The sequence below is a fragment of the Candoia aspera genome, chromosome 3 (assembly GCF_035149785.1).
Source record: "Candoia aspera isolate rCanAsp1 chromosome 3, rCanAsp1.hap2, whole genome shotgun sequence".
In the NCBI taxonomy this organism is placed as follows: Eukaryota; Metazoa; Chordata; class Lepidosauria; order Squamata; family Boidae; genus Candoia; species Candoia aspera.
The window spans coordinates 122,800,385-122,823,109 of NC_086155.1; positions in this window are offsets into that span (position 1 = coordinate 122,800,385).

Consider the following 22,725-nt stretch of genomic DNA (forward strand, 5'->3'; position numbering starts at 1 on the left):
CTTATTCACTGTCCGGAAACATACATCAAAGACAGCAGGTTTCCATACTCAGGAAGCAAAAGTAATCAGCTCTGTTTACAGATTTTTCTTAATGTGAGTGCAGCTAATGCATGTGAGTGCAGCTAATGTATTCTACATCAGCCTCCACATCCTGATTGTTCCTTTATGCACAGAGCCTACAGAAATACTCTTTATGCTCCATGCCACATCTGTCTTGATTGGTCTCGTGAAGTATGCAGATTATCAGATTATACATATTAAGCCTACAGTAATTGTATCAGTTATGTGCATGTGAATTTGATGCTGGTAATGATCAATCTGTGAAAACAGGGAAGCACGATAGTCCTATTCGAGCAATTGTTTATGGATATAACTGAACAATTGAGGAGCAGTAAACAGCTTCTCCCCTCTCCAGGTTGTGCTGGAGATGTCACTGAAGAGCTAGTCTTTATGCATGCAATGTGACTGTCTATAGCAGGAGGCCTTTTTTTACATGCAAATACTTCTACATGAACTGGAACCCTTCAGTCTGTCTACTTTTCTTTTGTTATGAATTGATGGATGTTCCTTCAGGTTTTTAGCCTGGGAGTTAAAGCAACCCTATTGGTAGATGTGTTTGTTTTGGTCTTTATAGATTGAAAAAGAAATGTTTTTAGACTCTGGCATACGTTTATTATTATTATTATTATTATTATTATTATTATTATTATTATTATTATTATGTAATTGAGTTATTTTATATATTATGTTCAGGGGAGGTGTTAATCTTTAGTGCATCACCCAGAGTCACTGCTGTGAGAAGGGTGGCTATATGAATTGTTGAAACAAACAAAGAAACGTAAAGCAGGAAGAACAATGATGTGTAAACTGGGTCTTTTTCCCAAAATGAACAATCCATGATCTGGGGTAATTCTTTTGATTTTATTATGTGGGGCCCTGTTTAGTCAGTGATCCCTAATCCATGTCCAGCATGAGAGTATTTTACTAACACTGGGATGGTTCTTAATTGTCTGACTCTATAATCTATACAGGAACTTGGGAAGTAAAAGTATTAAAGGAACATAGGATGTGTATGGCAGTCCAAGCATTGCCATCTCTGACTGTCTTACATTGCCTAGGAAATAAATAGGAAGAGAGATGGTAATAGTTCTCTGTGCACAATCAGAGTTTCTAATCATGAAAATGGCAGTAACACTTTGGCTGACAAAGACCCAGATAATGGCATATCAGCCCTGAGCATAGCTGTTTTAGAGTCTCCAATTTTGCTCCTAATCCCTCTGTCTCAATCTGGTTAATGCTAGCAACACAACAAGGGGTTGGAAAGTTGTGACTTTTATGGAACATTGTTATATACTCATAAATAAGAAGTGGAAGAAGAGGAGAAATGATATTTTCAGTACCTAAGAATTGAATCTGTTTTCTTATTAATGAAGACATTATGTCATATAATTGCCAAGGGTACTTTTTAGAAGATCATAGCTTTTTCCATCTGCTTACTTGGCTTTAAGCGGGTCAGATTGATATGCAGAAAACAGCCCAGTCCAATATTAGCAGCAACATTCAGGGACACATAATTAATTTAATTAACTGTTTTAATCTCATTTGTTGAAGTGAAAAGTAATTTTTATTCCAGGCTCTTACATAATTCAGTTATATCAAACCTTTTGAGAAGAAAAATATTATTGTGCTTAATGAACCCCTTTCAGTTCTTCTGTTATTTAATGTGTTGTTAGATGTACAGCAAATGTCATCTTGTATCAGTGATAATACATATAAAAATGTGTCGATGACAGATAATGCACTTTTGTCTAAGATTAAGAAGTCACTGTCTCTTTTAACTAGTAACTTGATCCACAATTTTCTTGTATTTGAGTTCTAGAAAATATTGGTCTGAAAAGCAGAGAACATTTTTTGTACAAAACCACTTAAGCAGAAAAAGAGAAGAATATAATTGGCCCTTTGACCCTTTCAGACACCCTGCAAAACCTCACAGTACTGATTTAGTTTAATTTTTCAGTGCATGCATTACTTCAAAGCAGGATATTTCCCCCCATCTTATTTCTAATATTCCATATACTGAAAATATCCCAGATATTATCCCAGATAATTTCCCTAACCCTCTTTTATTGTTTCTACCTGCCAGCCATAAAACTATCAAGCCATCTCAATACTTACCTTTGGAATTTCCACCAGATCCCACTGTATGGCACTGTAGGAAAAAGATGAGATAAAAATGGCCACTTAGAACAAACAGCACATTGTGGAAATACTTGAAGTGTGTGTGTATATGATTTTTCTATTAAGGGAACAGTACTGGATGACGTTTAGTGAATATGGGAAATGTGACTTCAAGAAGTGCAACCGAAAGAGTTAGCTGATCTGTCCATCCAGGTAATAGGCAGAGACAACAGAAGCCTGGGAGAATCAACCATGGAGGAGCCAGTCAAGAGGAAATTATTTCCCCTGTCAGGTGGAAAGTGGAGAGGGCAGCCTCCATTTTTCCATTTTCTTTTGGGATTTGAGTTTTCTCCTCTGAAGCTGACTTAAGGTAGGTTCACCCTCACCTATCAGCAACTGGATCTAGTAATTTGGATAGGATGCTAGGGTTAGTAAAATTAGTGGTATAGACCCTGTTTTATTTTATGGACTGAGATCTGGGTTGTGTGAATTTGTTCTGTGGTATGGTTGTTCATGAGAGTTCCTGGGCTGATAGTAACTGAGAACAACCTCATCAGAAAGCAACAGTTCATTTCTTCTCTTCTTTCTTCTAGACCTCTGACTTAGTTGTATGTAATAGAGATTAGAATTTTAAATGTAGCGCTGATGCTCACTCTGGGAAAGGGATCTAGACTTCAACATGCACCTTTCTGTCAAACCTGAAGGAAAGGTATTCTCACTTGTTCCCTTCCCGGTAAATCAGTATCAGAGAGGATTTCTCTATAGTAAAGAGGCTTGTGGCAGCATACCTAGTTGGTTCTATCTAGGAGTTTCTGAGAAGATACAGCAAGGTTGTGGGAGGAAGGTTCGCCTTGTGGGACCCAGAGGAAACCCAAATAACCATATCCTATGTGTGCATGCCCCACTACAATACCTCTTATCTGGACTATAGGCTGGACTTTAAAAGGTAGAAATGCTAACAAGCTGTTGCTTGTTCTGAAAATGGTTTCCCTTATGGTGCTTAATTTACCTTGATTGTTGGTTAAGTGCCGTCAAGTCAGTGTTGACACTTAGCAGCCACATAGATAGATCTTTTCCAGGATGCTCTGTCCACACCTATCCCTTCAGGTCATCCAAGGTTGCACCCATTGCACTGTAATTGAATCTCAAGGGAGCTGGGTCTTCACATCATAGGCCCAAAATAGGATAATTTGTGCCTCAAGTGAGAACTCCAGGTTGATTTGTTCTATGCTCCATTTTGTTCGTTTTCTTGGCTGTCCCTGATATTCCTGGGAGTATTCTCTAGCACCAAACTTCAGAATGGTCAATATTTTTTCTGTCCTGCTTCTTCAAAGTCCAACTTTTGTTTTCATAGAGAGTATCCTAGGGAAAACCATTGCCTGTACGATTCTGATCTTTGCAGGTAAGACCTGTCATAGCATCTGAATATATTGTATTTTGTAAGCTGCCCAGAGTCCACTGAAACAGATGGCTGCATGAAATAATAATAATAATAATAATAATAATAATAATAATAATAATAATAATAATAATAATAATAAAAAAATAATTTTCCCCACCAAAGGCTAGTCTGCAGTATATTTCTTGACTGTTGGTTCCTTTATTGTTCCTAAATGGCAGAAGCTATCCACCACTTTAGTGCCTTTGCTGAAGGCTGGTTGCTCTACCTGTTGTCATTAGTTTGGTCATCTTTATATTTAATTGTCTTTTAATAGTTCTTTTAATAGTTTGGTCATCTTTATATTTAACAATTAAATATAATTCACTGTTCTCTTTGATCTTCATTGCTAGAGCTTCCAGGTCAGTTGCACTTTCAGCTGTCAGAAAAGTGTTATCAGTGTAGTACAGATTATTGATGTTCCTTCCTCCAGTTTTAAAACAATGCTTATCTTCTTCTCATAGTAAGAATAGAAAAACAGCTTTAATATAACCAGCATACCCTCTCTTTTTTTTAAGCCTAAAGAAGGGGTTTTTTTAAAGAAACAACAAAAACTCATGGACTTAGAAAAGATTTTATTTATCTTAGAGTATGGAATCCGTGGTGCAGAAAGGCCTTTTGAAGGCTGCTCCTTGACAGAAGACAAGGCAGGAGAAGAAAAACAAGGAGTGAATGTAACAGTGAATGAAGCTCTAAAAACCAGACAGGGTGACAAGAAAATAATGAGAGACGTAGCTGGGACTTATGTGACAAATTTTTTTTTAGCACAAAGTGATTCATCCATACCCCTCCATGGAAAACTTCTTTGTTTTAGAAAAGTCACACCCTTTACAATACTAGTGCAGAAAAATAACATTTTTATTTTGGCTTTTGCCAGGCTGGAAATGTTTTTTTTCCTGTAGTAAATTTTATCAAGTTTGAAGAAAAGAATAAAAACTACAACCCCACCCCCCCCAAAACAAAAAACTACAAAGAAAAAAACAAAAAACTACAAAGAAAGAAAAAAAACTTTAAAAAGTACGAAAACACAGAAGATTTTTTTTTCAAATTTACAAAAAGATGTGGCTTCCAACTTTTGACAGCAAGGATATACAAAAATTTCCGTAATCAATCTCTTACTCTATATTAAATCAAAACACCACATTATTTCTATAAGTCATTCCACTTTAACACATAATAAAAACCACTAAGTACACTTACTCCTCCCCCTTATATTAAAATAAGGAAAAAAAGTTCATATAAACCTCCTAAACCTCTTTCTCCCTTCCAAAAGATAAAACATAGTTAATGATTCCCTTCCTACCACTATTCTATACATTTCTGTCTACTATAATAAGAATCAAATTAAAAAGCACATGTTGTCTGCTATTATACTTAATAATACAACAGTTTTAATAATCCCAATCTTAAAAAATCCAAAAAACAGAAACAATTCAAAACAGTAATTCCATATCTTTGAAAGGAAATAAAGCAAACCAGATGAACTTTCTTCAACCCTTATCCCACTTCAAAATAAACCAGAGCAGTTACATATCCCCACAATATGCACAAAGCTTTCCTTTTGAACAAATCAAACAGCCCAACTGCCTCCCTCAAAGATTCCAGGTTCTTTTCATGGCATTCCACCAGGAGATCGATTTTACTTATGGCCTGCAGATCTCTCTCTCGGTTAGATTTTTCGAACTCCACTATCCAATCTTTATCCAGTATTTTGATAAAAATCCCAATCTCAGTCTTAAAAAAAACCTTTCTATTGCTTTAAATTCATTAATTTCATCCACCACATCCCCAACCTGATGGCACAGCTTAGATCTCATATTTTCCACAATGTCCTGGATATCTTGCATAAAAGCTTGATAGAAGTCAGAAGAAATCTGTTTAAGATCCTGGTGAAAGTCAGAAAGTATCTGTTTGAAATCCTCCCTGTCTCACACAGTAGATTATGGTGCCCCCAGGAGCTAAACCAGTGAAAGTCAAAGATACGGAAGAGTTCCAGAGTGTGTTTACATAAAGTGAGAGTGAGATAGCAGACAGTTCTCAAAGGAAAGTGAAAACAGAAAGCTGAAGGTTCAAATCAGCCAATTCAACGTGTAGGAAAATGCTGATATCTTCAAATTTACCAGAAAAATAATACCAGGAAGACAATTGTTTTAGTCTCAATCTTTGGAATTTCCTTTGGAAGGAAAACAAATCCCAAAAGTTAAAAGAATTTTTTTTAAAAAGTAATCCCAAAAGTAACATTAAGCACCAAGAAAACCATTCTTAAAAAAATACAATTGGTGATCTAGAAATGGCCTGGCTGGACTTTAAGGCTACAGCACAGCCTGGAAAGTGCTGAAATCCCACCTCCCAGCTGACTCTTACCAGTCGAATGCAAAACACCGTTTGCAATCTTCTGGCTGCAAGCAGCTATCCGGAGGACAGATGGGATGATTCCAAGTATTCTCTTTGATCCGGAGAACGTTTCTGGGCTTCAGGAAAACCTGCTGGAGCCCCAAAAAAGTTACCATGCTGTCCGCTCTGCCCGCTGAACCAGCAGACACAGCCGTTCAGTCTGCCATTCCCCAGAAGCCACCAGGCTGGAAATGTTTATTTTATCACTGTTCATTTAAAATATTTATCTGTCATGGTTTTAGATTTGTTGGCACTAGAAAACAGAAAGAAGTGACTGCCACCCTCTGAGAACTGACAGCTTTTATTTTCTGAAGAGAGTTAATTGGGTTAGCAGGCCATTTCGCAAATGTGATGAACCATCTTTTTCTTCTGAGTGTGGAGAATTTGGGAACTAGGAGAGTCCACAAGAGGAAACTACAGCCATTTCTGTGATACTGGTGGTACATTATCAGGGAGAACCCTTAGTTACCCCCTGGTAAAGAAAAACCTAAATTAAATTGCAAAAATAAATATCACAGCTGAACATGCTAAGACTGTGTTAGAGTATCTAAACTTTATTGCCTCTTTAAATGTTGTTTTTAAAATGATAGATGCCACATCATTTTAAAAACAACATTTAAAGTCTCTGATTCTTAGCACTTTATGGCACTTTTTATTGAATCTTGCACCTTCTGTACTATGTTATCCTCTTAAATACCATATGATCTGTGAAATACTATGGAGCTGCCTTTTCTTACCACTCCTCATTTTGTGGCCATCATTTCACTAGCTCTTTTTGGGGTCTACAAGCTCCTATTGTTTTTTCAACAGATCACATACTGTGGACTCCTTGGTGCTCTCTGAGCTTGGATGTTTTCTTGCAGAGGTTTCATTGCCTGACTAGGCAACCTCTTCAGTACTAGAAGGGAGTGGGATTTGCTCTCTGTTTATATACAGTAGCTTGCCCTGCCTATATTGATCTCTCCTGGGTAGTTCCTTGATTAGGCTGTTGTTTACTGCTTGATTGTTTGACTGAGCTGGTAGTTCCTTGATCGGGCTATTGTATACTGCTTGATTGTCTATCTGCTGTTAATCCTGGTGTTAATCTTTGCTTCTCTGGGTGTTGATTGCTGGCAAGAAGGTGCTCTGGTCTTCTTGTTTCCTTTCCAGCTTTTCTATTGTTTCTTTTGAATGGTATGTAAATGTTGTTTACCTCTATGTGCCTGTTGATGGCTGACTTATCTGAGTGCCAAGCTTCCAGGAATTATTAGTATTAGGTGTGTTCTCCACCTTGAGTTATTTATGAAGATAATAAAGGCAGGATAAAAATAAATAAATAAATACCCTAGCATTTTTGGATTTAGCTTGGTCTAGGATGCTCACAGTTTCCCTGTTAAAAGTGTGGTTGAGCCTGTGCCTGTGTTGTGAGATTAAGAGGATTTCATTGTAACTGTACATCTACTGTATAGGCGGTCTGAAAAAGGTAATACAAAAAGGAAACAGATCGCCTATAAAGCATCAACATCCAGATAAGCAAAGATTAACACCAGGATTAACACCAGACAAACAATCAAGCAGTATGTTAGCACTGAAGATGTTGCCTAGTCGGGCAATGAAACTTCTACAAGAAAACAACCAAGCTCAAAGAGCATCAAGGACTCCACAGTTCAACCCTGAGCTACAAACATTCTCTTCAATTGAGATCAGATACTGATACCATGTTTCTCTATTCCATATTAGGGTGTACATAGGGACCTAGGGGGGAAAATATACCATACAGATTGCATTCATTAGAGTGCTATGAGAGGGAACAGTCCAGCTTATCTTACTGATTGCTAATACATGTGTCCAGACTTATTTAGTTATGGATGTTTTATATGTACAGATTGGAAGGGTTATATTCAGATTTAGCTATTCAAACAATGTTGAAACCATTTTAGTCATCCAGCTCTGGAATCAATTCAATTGTCAGCTCTCTCTCTCATTTCTTTGCCTATATATAGCATTAGGTCTTTTATGAATCCATCATTTCTGCAGTTCCTGAGCATCAGCAGCAGCACAAGAAAGAAAATCATATAGTACAGGAAAAGAAAACTGTTTTTCTTTGCTAATGTAGAACATTCATGGTAGTATCTGAATAAATGTCAGGATTTTAGGAGCTCTTACTACTGAATTACACTGTAATCTTTCCCCACCCCAATTTTAGAATAATCGTCAAAACAACAACAACAACAAAAAACAGCCTCTTAAGTCCAGGAAATGTAAATATGAAAGGTTTCTGTATTTTACAATTCCAGTAAAAATATTTATTATAATAAAACAGCTTACACAGTCGTCCTTGGTAATAAAACACTACCATAAAACCTTGGGAGTAAAAGCATTATTTTGTAATAAAACCACTATTCCTTTTCCCCATATATACATGCAACGTTTGAGTATGAGTGGTAAAAGTTTTGATTTGCCAATCTGATGATGAAATTCAGATGTTATTCCATTACAAAATGAAGGCCAAGTAATTACAAATTAGCCCTTATGTATTTTGTTGAAGACTAAGAGTATTTTGTCCTTTCCCTTTCCAACCCGTCATCCAGGTGATGCTACATGTACACAAAATGTATCTGTGTGTACGTGTTCTGATGCATGAAATCATCTGCTGTACATTGCTACACTGGCATTTTATTGTGGAAACAAAACAGCATTAAATTTTGTATTACCACATTGTTATTTTCTTGAAGCTATGGATGGGGTATGGTGGGAAAATGCAATTAAGATTACTTGACATATAAGAAAAATTACTCAGTTATTGTTTAATGGATAACAGACTGAAGTACGATCAGGAAATCCCTAAATTTAATCATGCTTCTGTTCTATAATGTCATAGCTGGCATTAGACAAGACTTATATCATACCCTCACTCTATTTCAGTATGATAATAATAGTGCTACTTCCAGAGGCCTCTGCAATGAGGGACAAGTGATCAAAGCAGCTTTGCACTATTGCAAGACAAGCACTGCTCCTTTGGTTTGTGTGTCATGACATCCCACACATGTACAAAAAGGGTAAAACTTGCATCATGCTGGTGCACCACTGGTTTTCTCCTTATGATGAAAGCATTGGATCATGCAGATATTCAAGAAGTTAATGCGTCCAAGGCCCTACAATTTGCAACTGTGGATTTAGTAAGAGTGACTACTGTTTGATTCCATCAAGCTGGACATAACTCCTAGTGACTATATGGAGAAATACAGTCCATCTCAACCTCTGCTTTGTGCCAGTCCACAGCTCTTCCAAAGACATTCCAGTGATATCCCTGATCCCATCCAGCTAGTTCATCCATTGTTTTCCCCTTCTATTGTTTCTCTCAGCCTTGCCAAGCATACTTGCTTTTCCATTATCCACTGGCATCACATGCCCCAAATATGTGTGTTTCTGCTTACTAATAATTGCGTCCAGGGTATAGTCAGCATTTATTTAATCAAGGATTGATTAGTGGTTGTTGCAGTTCATGGTTCTCTTAATAATCATTCATGTCCTTAATATGAAGACATCTATCTTTCTCTCATTCTTCTTAATGTCCAGCTTTCTCATCTGTACATAAACACTCAGAAAACCATTGTTTTAACTATTCCAATCTTATATTGAGAATCATGAGAGATTAATCTTATTCCTCCAGCACATTGTCCATTTTTATCTGTTCTTGAACACAAGAAAACAAAACTACCACCTTCACTTCTTTCCCATCAACTGTGAATTTAGTAAGCATCCTGCATGACATTGTCTTTGTCATCTACTTATATACCATGAACCCAAAGTTTTCACTGTAGCATAATGGAGATGTTAGTCACTGTCTCCCTTTCTCTCACATAATGTTGCTGACATGTAGACTTGCAGCTGATAACCAAGGAAGGAGAAGAACTGGGATAAAACAGTGTTTTTTTTTCACACACACAAAAATCTTTGATGAAGGGGGAGAGGAAATTCATATGAGCTAAGGAGCTGGTAGAAAGAGTTGCTGCTGGACTCAGAAAAGGAGAAGGTGGTGAAAATGGCTAGCAAACAAAAATGGGATTAGACAGTTTCAAACCACTGAAAAGATGCAGGTTCCAGTGTTATTCAAGATCATCAAAGATGGGACAGCATAGGGGTTTCTATGCAGGGAAGAGGACAGTGGTGAAGAGGCTCAGAAAGGAAGAAGAGGATGCAAAGACCCAAGGAGATTAAGAGATAGATAGACAGATAGACAGATAGACAGATAGATATACTTTAAGAAAGTAATGGAAGAAAGGAAAGAAGAAGGAAGGAAGGAAGGAAGGAAGGAAGGAAGGAAGGAAGGAAGGAAGGAAGGAAGGAAGGAAGGAAATTTATTTATCAAATTTATATAGCCACCCATCTTGCAAATATGACTTTGGGTGGTCTACAATAAAACAAACAGTTAAAAACAAGTTAAAACAACCTGAAAAACAAACATAAGCATAAATAAGACTGTGGGAGAATAGACGAACACAATATAATCTCACAGGCTCCCTATTTCCATGGGATCCCCAAGCCTGCTGGAAAAACCATGTTTTAAGAGATTTCCAGAAGGCTAATAGGATGGGGGCTAATCTAACTTTGGGGGGAATGATGTTCCAGAGGGCGGGTACCATGGCAGAAAAGGCCTGCCTCCTGGATCCTGTCAGATGGAATTCTTTAGCAGGTGGGACCTGTAACATGCCACTCCTGCCAGACCTGATGGAATGGGTAGATGTAACTGGGGAGAAGCGGTCCCTCAAATAACCTGGTCCCATGCCATGTAGGGCTTTAAAGGTCAAAACCAGCACCTTGAATTGAACCCAGAAGCAAACTGGCAACCAATGCAGCTTGTGTAGCAGAGATGTGCCATGTGCCATTCTAGAGGTACACATAACTGCCCACATCACTGCATTTTGCACCAGTTGAAGCTTCCAGAAGTTCTTCAAGGGCAGCCACATGTACAATACATTATAATAGTCCATTCAGAAGGTGACCACAGCATGAGTAACTGAATAGAACCTCATGATCCATGAATGGGTGCAACTGGCACACAACACAAAGCTGTGCAAAGCCCCTCCTAGCCATGACTGCCACCTGCTCCTTTAGCAGGAGTCATGATTCCAGAAGGATCCCCAGATTGTGCACCTGGTCTGTTTGGGGCAGTGTAACTCCATCTAGCACCAAAGATGGTAAAGTCCCAGATCTCGAAGGCCCTAAAACCTAAAGCCACTCAGTCTTGCCAGGATCCAGCTGAAGCCTGTTATTCCTCATCGAGACCCCCATAGCCTCCAGACACCAAGAAAGGACATCCACAGCATCTCTTAATTTGCCAGGGGTGGAGGTATGTAATTGAGTATCATCAGCATACTGGTGATACCTCATCCCATGGCAATGAATGATCTCACCCAATGGCTTCATGTAGATGTTAAACACAAGTGGAGAGAGTAGTGAACCCTGCAAAACCCCACATACGAGGGGCTGAGGATGGGACCTCTCATTCCTGATCAACACTGACAGGTATTGGCCCCATAGAAAGGAAGAGAACCAGCACAATACAATGCCTCCCATTCCACCAAGCTGATCCAGACGGATACCATGCTCGATGGTATTGAAGGCTGCTGAGAGGTCAAGTACAGCCAGGATGGATGCACTACCGCCATCCTGCTTCCACCAGAGATCATCCAAAAGTGCAATAAATGCCATTTCTATCCCAGGCCAAGGCCTGAATCTTGACTGAAAGGGGTCCAGATAATAGATAAAGATAAATTTATAGAGATTAAAAAAAACATAAAAAGTAAAGTACAAAGAAAATAAACAGGGAGTTTACAAACATCATTGAATTGGGTTAAATTTTCAGTATTTCCTTAATTAGCTATTAATTATTAATTTAAATAGTTAAACATACTATATCATTTAAAAAAATTAATCATTATTTAAGTCCAAGTAATATATGAATATCAATAACAATAGTCAACACATAAGTCAAATCAAGCAAAACTTTATTATGGGTCACTGACCCAGACTTCATTAAAAAAAACCACAATATGTAATTCAAAGTACAATGTGATATACATGATAAAAAAGGCTGTAGTCATGCATAGCCTACTTTGCTGTCAAGAATACAAATTCTGCAGGCTACAAATGTTAACTTTGTAACAGCATTGAATTACCCTGGAATCTTGATCTGCCAAAAGAAGCTGCACATAGCATTCTTCAATCCAACCCGGAAAGGTGCTAAGAAAAGGTTTTAGTAACTCACTGTAGTTGTCTTAGTAAAAATTACAGTACAGCAGGGTATGATCCTGTGATTCAGTGTTCCCATCTTTGCAGAGCACGCTATAAATCATAAAATAAGACTAAGAATATAAAATTAAGAATTTCAATATTTCCTATCTTAGAAATTAAATACTTTATATTAAGAGGAACCCACATTTCAGTTGTGGTAAAAGCCTGTAAATAGAGCTTGTATAAGCTAACTAAAGCCCTTGATTAACTCTTGGGGAATTTAGTAAAACTACACACTTACCAAAAGCTATGAAATAGCTCCAAATGGTAATGCAATTAGACACAAATTAGTTTTTGCACATTCTACTCTCTTCTGAAGTCAGAGCTTGCAAGAGGAGGCAGAGGGGTGGGGTTACTCTGTATGCTTTAGCTGAATGCTGTTTGTTTAATTATGTGGTTGAAAGAGAAGCTAAACCTTTTCTACCTTTGGAATGTTAGCAATAAGGCAACGTTTTGAATTGATTTACCAGAAAAAGTCCTTGTATGATCTTTTATCAGTTGAATCCTAAAGAAACCCTCATATTAATTTTACATTTTCACTTCCTTAATGAGCTTTTCTAGATCTTTACTTTCAGCTAACAAAGTGGTATCATCTGCATATCTCAATTTGTTCATGTTTTGATCTTCAATTTTTATTCCAGCATTCTTCTAATCCTACCATTCTTATAATATACTTAGATACTGAATACATTTTCTCTCAGCAAGTATTTTTTATCATTCTGTAATCTTGTTTATAAGGGGGTTTAGAAAAGTCTGTCTCCTTAAACCTATTTGCCACTATTATTTCTCTTCCAAGATTACTCTTGAAGAGTATTATCACAGTTGTAAACTTTCCTGTGATTCCTCTGATCTTCCTAAAATATTTCTTCTTTTCATTTTTTTGTTTTTTTTCCTCTATTCATTGAAAATCTTGATTGAGATAGATTTCCTTGTTTTTCTTGTTAATGAATGTCTGCATTCAATCATCATACATCTTTATCTGCCCAAGCTTTCATCTTCTGTTTTTATTTTGCTATCATGATATCTTGTTCTGAAAGCCACTTGGATCTTTCCTTTCGTATTTGGAGAATATTTTTTTCTGCTTCACTTTTCAAAATGTCTCTTATCTCTCCTCATAGCTCCTCAGGTTCTCTTTTGCATAAATTATGTGTACTGAATCTGTTCCTTACACTGTTCTTATATTCTGTTTGTTCGCCAAATATTGCTGATACACTCTGTTTACTTTTCTAAATTTAACCCATATATTTCAGGCTAATATTCCATAGCCTCTTCTGCAATCTGTAGTGTCTTGGCCGACTGCACTTCTGACCTTTTGTTTCCTATCATTTAATTAATTTGAATTCAATAATGTCCATCCATTGATGTCCAGGGGTAGCATCTGCATTTATGCTGCTTGAAGTGGGTGTTGGTAATAAATAAAATGGTGCATTTTTGTCTATAAGAGAAAGCTTCTAATTGTTAGATATCAGCTACTGAATGAAAGACAATGAAGTATTGTATTTACTTAAGTTATACTTTATGAATTCTTTGAAGCCCTAGCAAAATTGATTTGACAGACTGTTGTCTAGATTTAATGAAGGGTGCTGCTATATTCTTGATTTCAAGTACACTTGTAATTCTAGAGAGTGAGGTTTAGAGAATGTTCTCTAGGAAATGGCTGAGCACAAATCATTTTAAGTAAATACAGCAAAGATGTCCAAATTCCATGAGAAAGATGGTTTGGGAATTTAAAATGCTATGATATAAACTAATAAATTAGTACAGATACATTTGCCCTCCTTCATTTGAGCTTCAGGATTTACAATATCCATGTCTTCATAGAATAAATGCTTTATCGAGAGTTACATGAAACACACCATTAATTTCGTGAAGTTTCTTTCTGTACAAGCTGTACAAGCTATAATTTGTATTTTCACCTATTGTCCTCACTGCAACTCTCCTATACCATATTGTGGCTATTTCTTGAGGGACCTGACGTTTCTAAAGAAAGAGTTGTAGAATTGCTATTGTAAAGTTGGGCAGCCTATCTAATTCTTGTACAGGATTAGGAACAACGTACTTGCAATAAAGCAAAAGTGTGCAGAGCACTCATCACGTGAATGGTAGAATAAACAGAATTTAATCCAAGCATGATGTCTAAGCAAAACCCACTAATCTAGCTTACTAGAAGCAGAATGGTTCTGTGTTGATGAAGGTTAGTTTTCCTTTACCGTCAAGCCCTTTGAGGCAGGCAAACCCAGGAAAGAAAAACCACATGGATTTCTGGAAATATATTTATTGCTAGTAGGGTATTGCAGCAGAGTCTTTGAAAGCTTGCCAGAATAACTCCCCAGCTCAACTTATACCTAGCATAATTGAATGATTCTTTTTTAAGTTTTCCCCTTCCCCTGGATGCAGAAAAGTTTTATTTAACGTATTCTCAGGGTCTGACAGATATTCCATCACAGTCACAGAATGCCAGTACCCTCACAGAACATCTGAATCCAGGGTGGACCACCTGACTCCCCATGACCACAGGGTGTCCTTGAAAGTTTGGGATGCAACTATGCAACCTCCCCAAAAGCTGCCGACAAGTAGGTGGGGAACATACAGAGATTTCCATTTCTTCTAGCACAGTTGTGTAGGGAAAAAATTGTTTCTTCCAAAAGCTAAACTTCTCTTCAAAGCACCATAAAAGGAGGAAAAAAACCCTGTTCCTTTCAAATCTATTACAACTGCGCTTCTCTCTACACAAATATGTGAAGGAAGAGTGTGCATTTTCTAAACTCTACTATGTGAGCGTCATGCCACAGTGTGTTTGCTGGAAGTGGAAGGAAAGTTTGCTGGAAGTGGAAGGAAGCTCTAGACATACTGTACATCTTTGTCTATGGAAATGGTATGTTCTCAGAGTGGCCAAGAATACCTATCTGCCTTCTTTGCTGCTTCTCAGCCCTGTGCTAAAGCCTGATGGCTGTAATCAGTGTGCAATCTCTGTCCTTCTTCATCAGGCCGCCTGCTGCTGCCAAAGTCACACCACCACATATCCTATTGGCCTGCACATCCCTGATCTTCAAAAGACCTTTTTGCTAATCTTCCCAACCCCATCTATGTTGTGGTAGTAGTATTTTAAGAAAGTTGTTGAAATCATTGTGAATGTATTACTCAACTTGTTATTTATTGATTGATTCAATAATTGTCTAAGGCCACCAACTTGTCAATGACTTTGGGCAACTTACAAAAGGTTAAAAAAAATTAACTTCTTATGAAAATAAGACTTATAAAAAAAGGAGAGAGAATATTTTATGTGATTTTGTTCGTTGGAAAAGTATTTCATTAAATATAGAATTCACATATGCCCAAAAGCCCAAATGGGATTCTCCAATTCATTGCAATATCTATCTTTGAATCGTTTGAGCTTCTCTTAGGCCAAACTATATGCAATTTAAATAAAATTTTGAATTTAACATGCATATTAAAAAAGGAAAGCACTTCACTTTTGATCCATGAGGAATACGCCTTGAATCTGAAATACAGATACATTTTTCCGGCTTCTTTGTTTTTCTTTAGAAAAGAAAATAGATGAATGAATAATAGATGCAATTTAAATAAAATTTTGAATTTAACATGCATATTAAAAAAGGAAAGGGAATGGAAAAACCAGACTTTAAACAATCCTGTGAAACAATACTAATTATGCATTTCAATATACTGAGCAAGAAAAAAGAGAAGTCAAAATAACTCCTCAGGCTTTTAAAAACTAAACACTGTCTTTTTATCATACATACTGTAGGATTATTGATTTTATCTAATTAGTTGTTTCCATGTTCCCAGTTTAATACATAAAAGTCAAATCAACGAAAGAAGTCTGCATTATCATCAACTTAACTAAACAGCAAATGTTAAATTTCATCTGAGCTTTTATGAAATGATGCTAACAAACCTAATACTGTGCATAAAACACATGATTTTTCAATGGTAGAATAATTTAGACATTAGGAAGATTTAGGAATAGTCAGCACTGGTTGGGTAATTTTATGTTTGTAGAATTGTTTTGGAAATGTCAGTGGAGAAAATGGGAGTGTGGCGTTATGTGTCCAAAATGTGTTTTAAAAATCTGTGCAAGGATGTGAAAAATTAGGTTACAAGATCTGCTATACTTATAATATCATGCTCTGTATAGTGCATTAATTATGTTGACATGTAGTGCATGTGAAGTAATATAAATAATCACATAGCAAAAACCTTTTAAAGTTGTTCCAAATTCTGTAGAAATGTATTATTCTTCAAAATAATACAGGTGTGTAAATACAGAGAACTATATTACACTGTGAATGAAATTCTTAAATGAGCAGCAGTCTCCAGTGGCAAGATAATGGACACTAACCTGAGAATAAGCCCCACAGGATTTACTCATAAGTAAATATGCATTGGATTGAGTTCTCAATTTAAGATTTTAAATTATCTTTAGAACCCATTTACAACTGGAGCCTAAAGTTTGGAACTGCATTCTTGAAAATTATTAATTACTAAGTAAAAATAGTAAAAAGAATGCAGGAGAGAGTAATCACGAATATAATGGAGAAAATTGAGAATGTGAGAATGATTGTTGAAGTATAAAAAGGAAAATTATTTGTCAGTCTAATTTTCTTTATCTTAAATCCCCAACAGAAGTGAAAGAACTAGACTGAAATCAGAGCTTGTTGTAGTAAAATGTCCTTCACTTGCAGAAAAGTCTGTCCCATATTTCACTACACATAGTCATCAGATCAGATGTGAATTCTATCTGGAGCAAAATCTGGTAGCAATCATAAGATGTTCAGGAAGAAGACAGAATGACTGTGTTCAAGTTTGAATTACAGCTATTATATCTGGGCTGCAAAAATCTAGATGACCATGAGATAGATTTTCTATATTTCCTTGCTGCCATGTAGCAGTCCTCCAGATTTTTGCAGCCCAGATAGAATAGACTTTGTTTAATATCTGTTAGATAGAAAAAGATCTTTAATGAGACTAGTGCTATAAAACAGGCCTACTTTATTTGTAATTCACAAGGCAAAAATAACTGTTAGCTATCGATGGTGGCATGACATATCTTTTGCTTTCATCATCTTAACAGGGGTGACTTCAATGTAGCAAGAGATAATAAGTGATCCCCCATTTTTAATGTCCTCACATTTACATGCAGAAGATATGCATTCAGTTCAGTACAGATGACTATGACCTGTAATATTACTTTTCCCAAAGAGTATTACAGGTAGTCCTCACTTAATGACTGTTTGTTTAACGATGGTTAAGATATGATGGAGCTATAAAGGTTACTTATGACCTGTCTTCAAAGTTAGGACTGTCGCATCCCCCCCCCCATAGTCACATGATCACAATTTGGGCACGTGGCAACCGGCTCGCATTTACAACTATATGTAGGAACCCATAGTCACAGGATTACAATTTGCAACCTTCCCAGCCAGCTTCTGACCAGAAAAATAAACTGGAAACAATTGATTTGCTTTACAACCACAGTGACTTGCTTTAGAACTGCAGCAAAAATGGCCATAAAATCAGGTCTGGTCATGTGGTGCCTCGCTTAATGACCACATCGCTTAGCAAATGAAATTCTGGTCCCTATTATGGTCATTAAGTGAGGACTACTTGTATATTCATCATTTTTATGTCACATTGTCACACATATTACAAAACATGTTGTAAATTCTTCATTCAGGAATAGTGTTAGCAGCCAGGGCAGTAGTCAACAAATACTCTGGTTTGCTTTGTTTTCATTTGTATTACATCCTTTGTCCAGGGAACTCAAAGTAGTGTGGATGGTTCTTCCTTCCTATGTTATTCTCACAACAATCTTATGAAGACCATTTATGCTGGGAGAGGATAACTGGCACAAGGATACTCAATAGCTGAGGGGCAGACTATCACACATTATACTAAATGTATAGATTGCACTTTGTGCAGTTATAGCCTAAAAGGTAACTGAATTAGAAACAGTGTGGACCAACACTGTACCACAAAAAGAGGGGATACTGCATTGTCCTTGTTGAGGGGGGAACATTAGGAGTAGGTAGTGCTACATACAATTGTCTTGAGCTCCTGAATGTGGGATATACAAGGAAGGAAGGGAGGAAGGAAGGAAGGAAGGACTAATATAGATAGCAATTGGCTGTGTATTTAATCCAGTGCATAATTTGACCTTGCATTGCTTTGGAATCCCAAGACCTGATACTTTAGGGTAAACCATTATTTAACCAAAGCTGGGAGTTTTGTTGTCCATGCTGCCCTTCAAAGAACTGGGAATAGAATCATTAAGCCACTTCATTTGCAAATCTCTCTCACTCAGGCTGATTGGTACAAGGTTCACCAAGATTAAATCTTCCAATCTATTTTAGTGCCTGAGCTCAGTTCTGGAACAGAGAAAATAATATCAGAGAAGAGATCATTTCTCTATAGATGTTGCCTGCTTTTACATTTTGCTCTCAGCTGAATAACTGCAACCAATCCACATACATTTGTGAATAGGAGCCTTAGGCTATAGCAGTATTTCTCAACCATGCTGGTTGGGGAATTCTGGGAGTTGAAGTCTACACATCTTAAAGTTGCTAAGGTTGAGAAACCTGGACTACAGGAAGCCTTGAACTCCAATAACTCTTTTTAAAAACCAAGCATCAAGTTCACACATACATATTTAAGGTGATTTTGTTCTATGCCCAAAACCTGAGTACTTTCTGAAACAGAATTTTCTGTATGTTGAAATAATTGCCAGCACATCTATGATGGCTTCAGGAGATGGATTTTTTGTGCTGTTTTGTGATGAACATTATTGAGAAGCTAACCAAAGTAATAAATTACATTTAACTGGTATTTTCTCCTCCAACCAAAATGCATTATTTATTTTTATTTACAGATTATTTAAAATGCAAACAGGTTTCTACATCTTATTTAACCACTTCTGTACCAGAAAGTTATGCTTTTAAAAAAAAAATACAATAGCTTACTGCAAAACAGATCTAAAAATATAACCTGCTCCACTTATGGCTCCTATAGAATGATATTTAGTCAGTTGATGATATTGATATGTTAAAGCAGAATATTTTATATTTATTAAGGGATACATGAAGTGTCTTAATTCTGAAATCTTCACTGAAAGACTTGCACATTGTTAAAAGATGCATTTCAACCATGTCATCCATGAAACACATATTAACAATATCTATCTGTCTGTCTGTCTGTGTGTGTGTGTGTGTTTGAGATTCTTAAAATGTGATTTGCTTCATCTAGAATAACTTCAGTTTTAAGCCTTTAGGCCATCCACACTAGCAATTTATAGCATCATCCAACCACCACTGTGGTGGTATATCACTGATGCGGACAGGCTTTAAATTACCACGGTGATGGCTGGCTGATGCTATAAATCTCTAGTGTGAATAGCTTCAACTTAGGGATTGTTTACAAAAGTCTGCTCCAAGTGCCCCAGTGAGCTTAAACTGTCTTTCTGTTTAAGCAAATCAGGATATTACTCATTTTTGCCATGATTTAATGTTAATTGGCAATGGCCCATTACCTTATTAAACGAAACACATCTAGCAGTAAGAGATGGGGTGAGTTGTACAGGCTGACAGCAAGCATATAGGATATTTGTAAGAAACCATCAGCCTAGTACAGAGAAAAAGCTAATTAAGAAACAGTTTGGTTGTATGATCTAGTCAGCAAACAATGAGAAGTTCATTAAAAGTAAAGGGATAACATTGCAGAAAGTCTAGAAAACTCCTTTTGCTTACAGTTAAGTTTCTCCTTGTTGTAGATTCTGCTGAATGTCATTTGGAGCCTGAAGCTGTGCATTTTTAATTTCCTGTGTCACTCATTCATTCAATAAGGATTCATCTAGCTCCACATTCCTCGAGATGTAGACTTTCATTGCAGTTTATCCTGGCTCTTTAATATGAAGGAAGCAGAGAACTTCACATGGAAGGGCAAAGAGAAACATCCGCCTTTAAAAAATGAAGAGGAAAGATGATGCCTAGTATTTTCTAAATAGGTTTCAAGTTTCTGGCATTTCTGATTCTGACTGATATCATGTACCAGGTGCTTTCTGCCCCTCCTTTAGCTAGCTCAGTTGCTTACACCTTGATCTCTTGCTTGTTAAGGTCCATGGTTCTATGCTAGTCTGGCTCCTGTGGCTGTTTCTGCCATATATCTGGCTGGGCATTGAGCAGATGTAATGGTATGTGAGAATGACCTTGGGAGACAGGAGGAAGAGCTGCAGACTAGACAAACCTCATGCAAAACGGGTGTGGGAAGCATCTCAGAAGGGACTCTCCCTAATTTTCTGGAAAGGCAAAGTAAAGGAGGGGAGAAATGCTTTCAGACTTGCAAGATTCTGCTACTATAGCCTTACAATAAAGGTACTCCTAGTATCCCTGCTTTGCAGTCCTTGTCTGGACTATGGACAACAGGCCAGTTGAATTTTTCCAAACTGCTACTTTGCTATACCACAAATACTATATGGTTGTCTTCAAGGCAAGGTTGGTGAGGCAAAATGGCTGAAGCACCTTCAAGGAAGGAAAGTTATTGAGATGGAGAAGAAATAAAACAGATCTCAGCCAAAGAGGTAAAAACCAGCTATGTGCTGCTTTTCCAAACAACAGGCATTGCTTGTCAAACAGACTGTAAATTACAATTGGATTTCTCAAAAAACATTTCAGAGAAGGAATAGCAAGAAATGCATACTATGTTTATAAAAGTCTTAGATCTCAAATGCACACTTATATTCTTTGCTGTCACCACACATCTAATGCTGTCCTTTGTGAGGCCTCTGTAATTTTTATCTCTGGCAAAAGTGTGAATTCCACCCTCTTCCATTTAGAAAAAAATAACAGTAACAAGATCTTTTGTCCTTATGGAAAAGCTGTTACTTTTATGACTAGATGACTACATTCCAATAATAAAAGAAACTTATCAGCTCAAACTTTATCAAACTCATGCAACTATAGAGTGCTTATTTTTTATTCAGCCTCCTCCAATAAGGCAGCCATGGCTCAATGACTAAACTATAAGAAAGGCCATAACTTATTGGCTGTGTATATATGTTACATACCAAAAATTCAATATTCAATTCCTTGACCCTTCAAATTAAAGCTCAGGTAGTTCTTTACTGCTAAGAAAATTCCCTTTGCATAACTATATATTTTTGTCCATATATCCCAGAACTGAAGGGTGGATGGATAAAAGAAAAAATGCCAGAGAGGTTAGTTATTAAGTTATTAAACGAGTCAGCCTCATTTTCAACTGACTGCATAGACAAATGCTTACATCTGAGCCTGTATTTAGCAACAGCCTATAGTGCTTTGAGGACATTCCAGTAATCTCTTTGATCTCATCAATCCAGTTCATCTGCTGTCTCCCCTCTTTCTATTTCTTTCAACCTTACCAAGAATAGTCATTTTTTTTCCTAGCCCATCATCTACTTGCATCACAGGTCCAAAGTATGTGAACTCCTGCTTGCTTATCATCATCATCTCAATGGAACAGTCAGCATTTATTTGGACTAGGACAGATTGATTAGTTCTTGCAGTCCATGGCTCTCCTAGCAACTATTTCCAAATCCATAATTCTCTCTCTCTTTCTCAGTGGCCAACTGTCACAGCCATACATCATTACTTAAAAAACTATTGGTCTGTCTATTCTGATCTTTGTTGCCCTTGAAATGTCCTTGTCCTTCAAGATCTTGTCAAAGATATACATGGAAATACTCCAGCACAAATTAATCACTGTTTAGAAGAGTTCCTGTCTGAATATTCGACAGCAGGTAGCCTTGTATTGTCAAGAGTGCTTACACAGCAGTGGGGATGAAATGGGTTAACAAGAAATATAACCAAATAAAAAATAGGAAACTATCTCTGATCAACCAAGCAAATAGATAATAATATGAAAGTATATTGAAAATCAGTATAATACAAATAATATAAAATGTTTTACTGACACATATAAAAAAGTCATTGAAATATTGGATGTGAACCATGTAGACCCAAGTTCAAGTTCTTATACAATCAAGTTGCTTACTCCCTTACTTTGTATTTCCTGGAATACAATGCACATCAGAAAATAGTAATGTTAGTAATTACTAGTTAGTAATAGTAATCTGAAAACTTCCTAGGTTTTCAGATGCAGTTCTCATCTCAAAACCTGCATATTACAGATACATACAACATCCAAGTACCACCAAAGGATAGCACAGGTCCTGAAGAGCCAGCTGAATGGGAAGAACAAAATCCATGCCATCATCACATATGCCCTGCCAGTCCTCAGATACCCTGCCAGTATAGTGAGCTGGCCAAAGAAGGACATGGAGGCTGCTGATGTGAAGACCCAGAAGCTCCTCACAATGTATGGAGGTTTCCACCCCACATCCAACACCCAGAGATTGTATACCAGCTGGGAAGAGGGTGGGTGGGGTC